Source organism: Coturnix japonica, chromosome W (genome assembly GCF_054131305.1).
Source record: "Coturnix japonica strain WE chromosome W, WE-NBRP24, whole genome shotgun sequence".
In the NCBI taxonomy this organism is placed as follows: Eukaryota; Metazoa; Chordata; class Aves; order Galliformes; family Phasianidae; genus Coturnix; species Coturnix japonica.
In genome coordinates this window covers 27,262,954-27,270,903 of record NC_140701.1, presented here as the reverse complement: position 1 = coordinate 27,270,903, position 7,950 = coordinate 27,262,954, and the positions used below count along the sequence as shown (strand labels likewise).

Below are 7,950 nucleotides of genomic sequence, written 5' to 3'. Positions count from 1 at the left end.
GATCCACTCTCTGTGCTTTCTTTCATCGCTGGTGATGTGCAGCACAGCCACGGCACAGCCCTCAGTACGTACCCGAGGAGCGTGAAAAGGTAGGTGGTGAATTTTCATCTTCCTAACGCTAGGATTAGGAATGGTGAGCATTCCTAAAAGAGTGGCCATGAAGGTGTGATCTGCCTTGGAGAGAAGTTGATTCTCGCCTCTTCAGCTTTTCTCTTCTTTTCTGTCCACCTGTCCTTTCCAGCTCCTCCTCCCCTCAGCTGCAAGTGGGGCAGTGCTTGAGTGTGAGGACTCTTCCTTGCAGGCGGTTACAGACAATGCAGATGTGAGTTTCGTGTCCTTCCTAGTTCTTGGGTCAGTAGCCCAAGGATATCTTCAGAACAGCTCTCTAAGTCAGCCTGTGCCGGCAGCGTGCATGAGAGAAATAGTGCCTCTTTTTTCCCTCTCGCAGCAAGTTGCCTCCATAAGAGCAGTAGAGCAGCAGGCTGTCTGCGCTATGGCTGCTGAAAGGCATTTCTGGCCATCTGAGATCCCTGAGCCCACGCTAATGAAGAACATGCTGCGCCACAGACTCTTTTACGGAGCCGTTTTGCAGCTTCTCTGTGCTGGCCATCATGCTGCCAGTTTCCAAGTCCCCAAAGGCAGTAAGTGGTGCTCTCACGGGCTGAGAGAAAGGCACGGGCAACCGGCTGGGAGGGAACCATCTGTAGCTGTTGCCAGCAGCCTGGAGGTGCCAGCTCGTCTTATCCTGCAGCTGCTGCTGCACCCTATGAGCTGCCAGGCAGAGGGTCCACCTGCCCATGCAGGGACCGCTTTGTAGGAAAGGGTTTTAGATTCTGGTTTGCATGGGATTTGGGGAATGAGACAGATGTGGAGTTTCTTGTGTGCCCGACTGTCAGGAAGGCAGTTCCCAGTTCTGGCAGCCCAACATGCCCAGGAAGGTGACTTGAGCTCCCAAAGCAAGCCATCAGCCAGTTGTTAGCTGAGAAGGTTTCCTGAGCGTTTCCGAATTGATTCTTGTAGGACTCAGAGAGTTTGGGGACTGAGACTTGGGAGAGAGTGAAGAAAGCCAAGGCAAGCGCTACTCAGCTGAGGAAGAAAGCCGAGAAGGAAAGCAGAAAGCAACGATGAGGGCTTGAGCAAGAATCCACGAGGGACAGCAGAACCACCTGCAACGCTTCCTCGGAGGTGGCACCATTGGCAACAGTCAGTATGGTCGAGATTTCAGGTACGGCCGTGCTTTCCCTTTCGTGGACAATTGGGAGGAAAGAAGGAAGCTGGAAGGGAAGGGCTTGTGCTGCATTAGAAGCAAAGAGGGCTTCACCCGTGCAGGACTTGATGTATGTCAAGAGCTGGAGACGCTGCGTTCCTTCAGGGTGCTTCAGCTCGATCCCTGTTTCAACGTATTGATTACTAGCTGACCTTATAGCATGTCTTTAGTCATTGTTAGTATCCTCCCTACTTAATTTTGTGTTGAAATGTATTTTAGTTGCATTTTGCATCTCTTCGTTTCAAATAAAAGCGAACCAAACTTTCTAAAACTGGTGCTGTCTCTTTCAGTAGCTTCTCAAAACGTGCCTGGCTTGGGCTGGCCATTGCAGGGTGATGAAGCGGTCGGCTTCAGGTCCCTCCCTGGAAATGCAGCTGCTTTTCCCTGTTTCCCTGTTGGTGTTCCGTACCTGTGGCCTTTCAGCCCACCTGGAACTGCTAGCGACAGACTGTGAGCATCCCCTTGCTCTGAGAGGGCTGAGAAGAAACCAAGGGAGAGGAAGCAGCGCGGGAGGAAGAAGGGTGTCCTTATGCTCAGCTCCTTGAGCTTGTCTGTCTTCCCGGCTGGCTCTTTCAGCCTTCTGATGCACCGTGTGTTGCTGTTTGCCCTGGGAAGCCCAGCTGCAGTGTGGAGGAGGAGAGGGCAGCGGGAGGGCTGCAGGTGAACGCACCTCGGGCCCAGAGCTGAGCCGTGAGCCGGAAGGGCCCTGAGCCATGCTGCGCTGCTTCAGCTCCAATGGCTTCAAGCGCATGATGGGCAGCACCACGTGTTTAGTGCCAGGGTGCTGCGAGAGCACGTTGCTGAGCCAGAGCCCAACGTGGAGAGGCTGGATGCCAGGAGTGTCTCGTGGCCATTTTCAATTGGCACCTTGGCGTCTTCCTCCTTCCACCAGCCTGCACAGTGGACTCGGTAAAATGAGCCACAAGGCACTGCCTCCTGCTGCCTGCATGGCAGCAAGCAGCACTGCTGGAGGTGAAAGAGAGGATTGTTGAGCTGTGTGCAGCAAAGGACCTGGATGTGAAGGAGGGAAACCAAAGATTGATGAGTGGTCATTGCATCTCAGGTGTGGGTCTGGGCTCAGTCTGTGCAGCAGCACTTCGGGGCTGGGGCCAAGCCCGGTGCCCGGGGCTGTGCTGCCTGCAGGGGGCTGAGGGGCTGTGGAGCTGGGGCAGCCGCTGTGGGTGCAGCACATGGGCATGGGGGAGGGCCGGCAACAGGGAGGGCGTTGGGCCTGAGCCCAAATCGTGTTTGTCACAGCACAGGGGCTGCAGGGGATGCCAGGAGCGCAGAGCAGGGAGGGCTGGGCTGTGTGCAGGACACGGCATGAAATCTTCCCTTGGCAGCTGCTGAGCTTTCCCCCCAAGGCTTCAGACTCAGATGATGAGGTTCTGCAGTAAAGCCAGCCAGGCCATCCTGATCCTGCAGGGTTAGGAAAGGGCACAGCAGAGCAGTCAGTGAAGAGCACAAGGCAGTGAAGTGCAGCACGAACCATTGATTGCCTGCACAGATGATCTTCTGCAGCCACCTCCATTGAGATCTGCATCCTGAGTGTGGATGGAAAGTGAAGGGAAAGGAGGAGCAAGGGATGGAGGGGCAGGAAGCGCTTCGTGCTGGCGGGAGCAGTTCCGGGCCATGGCGGCGTGGCGGCGCCGGGAAGGTGATCGGAGCTGGGAGGAGTGGGCTGTGTGTTGCCAACAGGGTCGGGCCGCGGTGCGGGGCATGGAGGGATGTCGGGGGAGGAGCTGGCGGTGCTGCGGCACGCAGAGGCAATGCGTGCGGTGCCAGCGAGTGTGTGGAGCTGAACGAAGGTGTGTAACATGTCCTTGCTCTGGCTGTCAGTGAGCGGGATGAGTTGGGGCTTCAGTTCTGTGCTGGTGTTTGTTGCTGGGACTGGCTGCCTGAGCAGAATGGGGGCAGCGAGAGGGTGGTTGGACAAGTGGCAGCATCAGGAGCACGGTCCGGTTCTGCTGTGCTGATGGTGCTGTACGGCTGTGGGTCCCCACTGAGGGTCGGTGAGGCAGCGCGGCCCCGTGTGTGTTTCAGCACAGTGTGCGGACGTGGGATGTAATCAGAGTGACTGGAATGCGAACTGAGTCAGAGGTATTACAAGGAGAGGCTCTGGATTTGAACATGGAGAGCAGAGCTGGTGTGTCCCAGCAGGCAGGCGTAGTCAGGTACCCTTTGGAGCCTGCTGTTGTTGGCGCTGAGCTCAGGAGCCCCATCAACGTGGTGCTGCATGCTGCGTATAGCAGTGCCAAGAGATTCCCTTGTCAAAGAAGGGGTAGGATGAAGGTGGCCGAGGGCCCTTTGCTCAGGGCCGGCTCCTCTGTGCCCTCTTGCTGGCCGGAGAGAAGGGCTGCTCGCTGGGCACAGGCAGTTCCTTCTGGCTCCCGTGCCGTGCCCTGTCCTCCAGCCTTCTCCTCATGCCCTGTGGAATGCCAGTGCCAGCAGTGCCAGCAGTGCGGCTGCCATGTTAGAACCCTGGCCATGTCACCTTGGTCACCGCTGCCCCACGCAACGCACTCGCCTCTTAGAGCTCCGGCCGTTGACAGCCATGTTGGGAACCAAGAGAGCGAGGCTGGAGGATTCCCAGGATTTAGGTGGGAAGATGGAGCCGGGGACCGCAGGGTCGAAGAGGAGGAGGAGGGGGCCCGCCATGACCATCAGGCAGCAGACAGGCAAGAGAGCCCGTTCCCATCACGCCTGGACCAGCCGTGTGACCCCCTCCGTGGAGCCCATGGAGGTGGATCCACCTCCTGATGAACCCATGGAGGTGGATCCACCTCCTGATGAGCCCATAGAGGTGGATCCGCCCACGACACAGCTGGCCTGGCACCACACCACCGTGCCAGGCCCCACATCCTTACCATCTCAGCTCCACCATTGCTGGTCCAGGCGCTGGGCTCCGTACTGTCTGCGTGGCCCTCGCCCCCAGCATTAGCCGTGTGGCTTCATTTAACATCATCTCCTCCTCTGAGACCTCTGAGGGCCCCTGGATCCATCTTAACCCTATTTCTATTGTTCTACACATTGTACTACAATTTTAGTGTTAAGTTTAGTTGCACTGTTAGGAGTAGGTTATTGTTAGTGTTTTTTAATTAGGAGTAGGTTATTGTTCATGTTTTAGTGTTAGCAGATGATTGTTCCTATTTTAGAGTTAGGTATAGGTTATTGTTCATGTTTTATTGTTAGGTCTAGGTTTCTGTTCCTGCTTTAGAGTTAGGCGTAGGTTACTGTTCCTACTTAGAGTTAGGTGGGGTCCTACCAGCAACTGGCAGCAAACAGTGCTCACTCGGTAAGCACACGTCTGCTTTCTCACCCAATGACATGAGTACTGCTCCATGAGTGGGGAGGTCTGTGACATCTCTGAGGGATGGGATTTGCATCTTGTGACTTTTCTGTTGCAGATTGTCGAGCTACAGAGTGTGAGTGGCTGTGAAATGCAATTGGGCTTCATGGAAACAGTCCGGAGCTGTGTCTGGAGCTTCCTGCGTGGCCATTGTAAGGTAGGTGTGCCTTACTGTAAGCGTGCTCTGAAGCAGTGTTGGTTAAGCACAGCTCACTCCTCTGTCTTCAGCAGATCAGCTTTCTTCACGCTTTATTTCTGTGGCTGGCGTTGTAGAGCACAGCAGCAGCAAGACAGCAAACACGTCCACAACCAGGTACGTGAACATGGGAAACTTTAATTCTGTGAATAATACTGGTATTAATATTAATAAGGCAGTGGTCACGCATGTGTAATGGAGCTCAGGGATAGGTTTATTCTTGTCTGTTAAGCTCTTCCCTTATTTGACATCCACCCGTCCTCTCTTGCTTATCTTCCCCCCACCTGCAAGTGCAGCAGTACTGAAGGCTGAGGGGTCTTTTCCTAGGCAGGCGGACAAAGGCAACTGAAATGCAACTTTGATGTCCCTCTTTGTTCGCGAGTCAGTAGGCCCTGGATATCATCCCAGCAACTCTCTAAGTCAGCCTGGAAATGTTTGCTAGCAGGAAGTAACCCCATTGCAGTGCCTGACACTAACGATGCCATTTTTCCCCCCCCTCACAGCAGGCAGCCTCTGTGAGAGCAGTGGAGCAGCAGCTGTCTGCTCTATGGCTGCTGAACTGCATTTCTCATCACCTGAGATCCCTGAGCCCACCCTAATGGAGAACGTGCTGCGCTATGGACTCTTGTTTGGAACCCTTTTCCAGCTCCTGTGTGTGCTGGCCATCATCCTGCCAGTTTCCAAGTCCCCAAAGGCAGTAAGTAGCGCTGTGTGAGATTAATAGGAATGCTCAGGCAGTCAGCTGGGAGGGAACCGTCTGTAGCTGTTGCCTATGGCAGTGTGCCCCGGCACTGCTGAGAGTGCCGCACTTGGTTCTGTCCTTCCTTCTGCACGCCAGCAGCCTTGAGGTGCCAGCTCATCCTATCCTGCAGCTGCTGCTGAGCCCTGTGAGCTGCCAGGCAGAGGGTCCACCCTCCCAGCACGGACCGCCTTGCAAGAGAGGACTTTAGGCTCTGGTTTGCATGGGATTTTTGGGAACTAGACAAAGGTGGAGTTTCTAATGTGCCCTGAGGTCAGGAAGGCAATTTCCAGTGCTGGCCCCCAAAGCTGCTCGGTCAGGTGACTTGAGCTCTCAAAGCAGCTGTCAGCCAGTTGTTAGAAAGCTCCCTAACTGTTTCCCAATTGCTTCTTGTAGGACTTGGGGGGTTTTGAGTCTCAGACCTGAGAGACGGTGAAGAAACCCAAGGCAAGTGCTGCTCAGCTGAGCAAGAAAGCCAAGAAAGAAAGCAAAAAGAAGCGATAAGGGCTTGAGCAGGAAGGCACAAAGGACAGCAGAATCGCCTGGAATGCTTCCTCTGAGGTGCACCAAAGGACACACACTGCGTGGTCTTGTTTTCAGGCATGGCCGTGCTTTCCCTTTTGTGGACTGCGAAGAGGAACTAAGGAAACTTTAGTCATTACCAGTATCCCAATTATTTGATTTCATATTGAAATGTATTTTGGATGCATTTAGCATCTCTTTGTTGCAAATTAAAGCAAAACAAACATATGAATAGTGGTGCTGCCTCTTTCATTAGCAGCTCAAAATGCGCCTGGCTAGGGCTGGCAATCACAGAGCCATGAAGTGGTCGGCTTCACGTCCCTCCCTGGAAATGGAGCTGCTTGTCCCACGTTTCCGTGTTGGTGTTCCCAACTGGTGGCCTTTCAGCCCATCTGGAACTGCTGGCGATGGACTGTGAGCATCCCCTGTTCTCCAAGGGCCGAGAGAAACAAAAGTGGCATGGGAGGAAGAAAGGTGTCCCTGCGCCTTGAGCTTGTCTCTCTTCTGTACTTCTGTAGATACTGTATATCTAGTGCTTGTTCTTTGAGAATGATGACCTCTTTGTTAGGTGTGGGGTTTCTGGCCCTCATTTGTCCTATTAATGTGATAGAACTGACAAGCTTGTTTGTGTTTAGGTTGTTTATATGCTCTATTTCTTATTTTCTCCGTATATGCACTGTCCCCATGATTTCCTGTGCATGTGATTAATTCACATGACAATAAACAAAAGAGACACTCTCCATTTCTTAGGAATGATGCTTAGGTTCAGGTACAGATGAGCTTCTTTGTTTTAGAGGCTTCAGGCTTTGGAGACTACCTTGGTTCGAACAGCAGAAGGCATCAGTGTTCACTTCTCAGCAGCACCAATCTACAAACCTGAGTAATAGCTGCTTGTTGCTCTGTTTCTGCAGAGCCTCGCTGCTCCCCGTGCACTGATTACAGCCTTTGGAAAGGCAGCCAACTCACTTTCCTTGGGAAACCACACAGATGTGAACTATAATAGCCCAGTGACTTTAGAGATGATTGAACAGGACTCTTTGATTAAAGGATACTGTCAGATGCATGTCTGCCCCTCTATTATCTGGTGCTCTGTGTTGGGAGCTTGAAGCTAGCAGATCTTGCTCTGGCATTTTCTGTGTGTCCTTTTCCAGTTGGCAAGCTCTGACTGCTAGAACCCAAGATGCTAAAGCAATATTTAGACTCAAATGCATTTAATGAAAATAGGCAATCTGTGTGTGTGCGCTTTCTCCAATGAGACTGGTGCTGTTCCCTCGTGTCTTTACCAGATAACTAGACTTTATTTCCCATGGCTGAAATATGATCTGTCATCTGCCTGAAGGAAACAAACTTTATAGCTTAGGATTCCTTGTTAGTCCAGGTGAAAAGAGCTTTGCCTTCGGTGCCCTGCCTGGATTTTGGTCTTGGTGTAAAGGCTCTGAACGTAACATTCTGACTGCTGTTTTGAGGCTTACCTTTTGTCTCACACATGATAAGGAAGAAAATTTGGCAGAAATACTTTTTCAGTGGTTTAATACATGCTGGTGATTCTGTGATATCTTCTCCTTTTTCTGGTGTGAATAATTGTTGTTTAGTGTTGGTTTTTGTCCTGCTGTTAAAATGGGGGTGTTTTTTTTCTACAAAGCCTGATTTGTGTGCCCCGGTGGCGCAAGTGGTAGGAATGCCGCGTTGCAACACCGGAGGCCCTGGGTTCGAATCCCCCCCTGTGGCGCAAGTGGTAGAAGTGCCGCTCTGCTACACAGGAGGCTCGAATTCCGGGGGGTTGGACACAATGATCTCTAAGGTCCCTTCCAACCCGCACGAGACTATGATACTATGATGATACTCTGATTTAGGCACTTAAGCTTATAACAACCTCT

The 7,950-nt window shown here is 52.7% G+C and overlaps 1 pseudogene; it reads left to right on the top strand.

Moving 5' to 3' along the window:
• The first annotated feature begins 5,359 nt into the window (after window positions 1-5,359).
• LOC146754638 (protein MANBAL-like) lies at window positions 5,360-6,055 on the top strand (annotated as a pseudogene).
• Window positions 6,056-7,950: the final 1,895 nt, after the last annotated feature.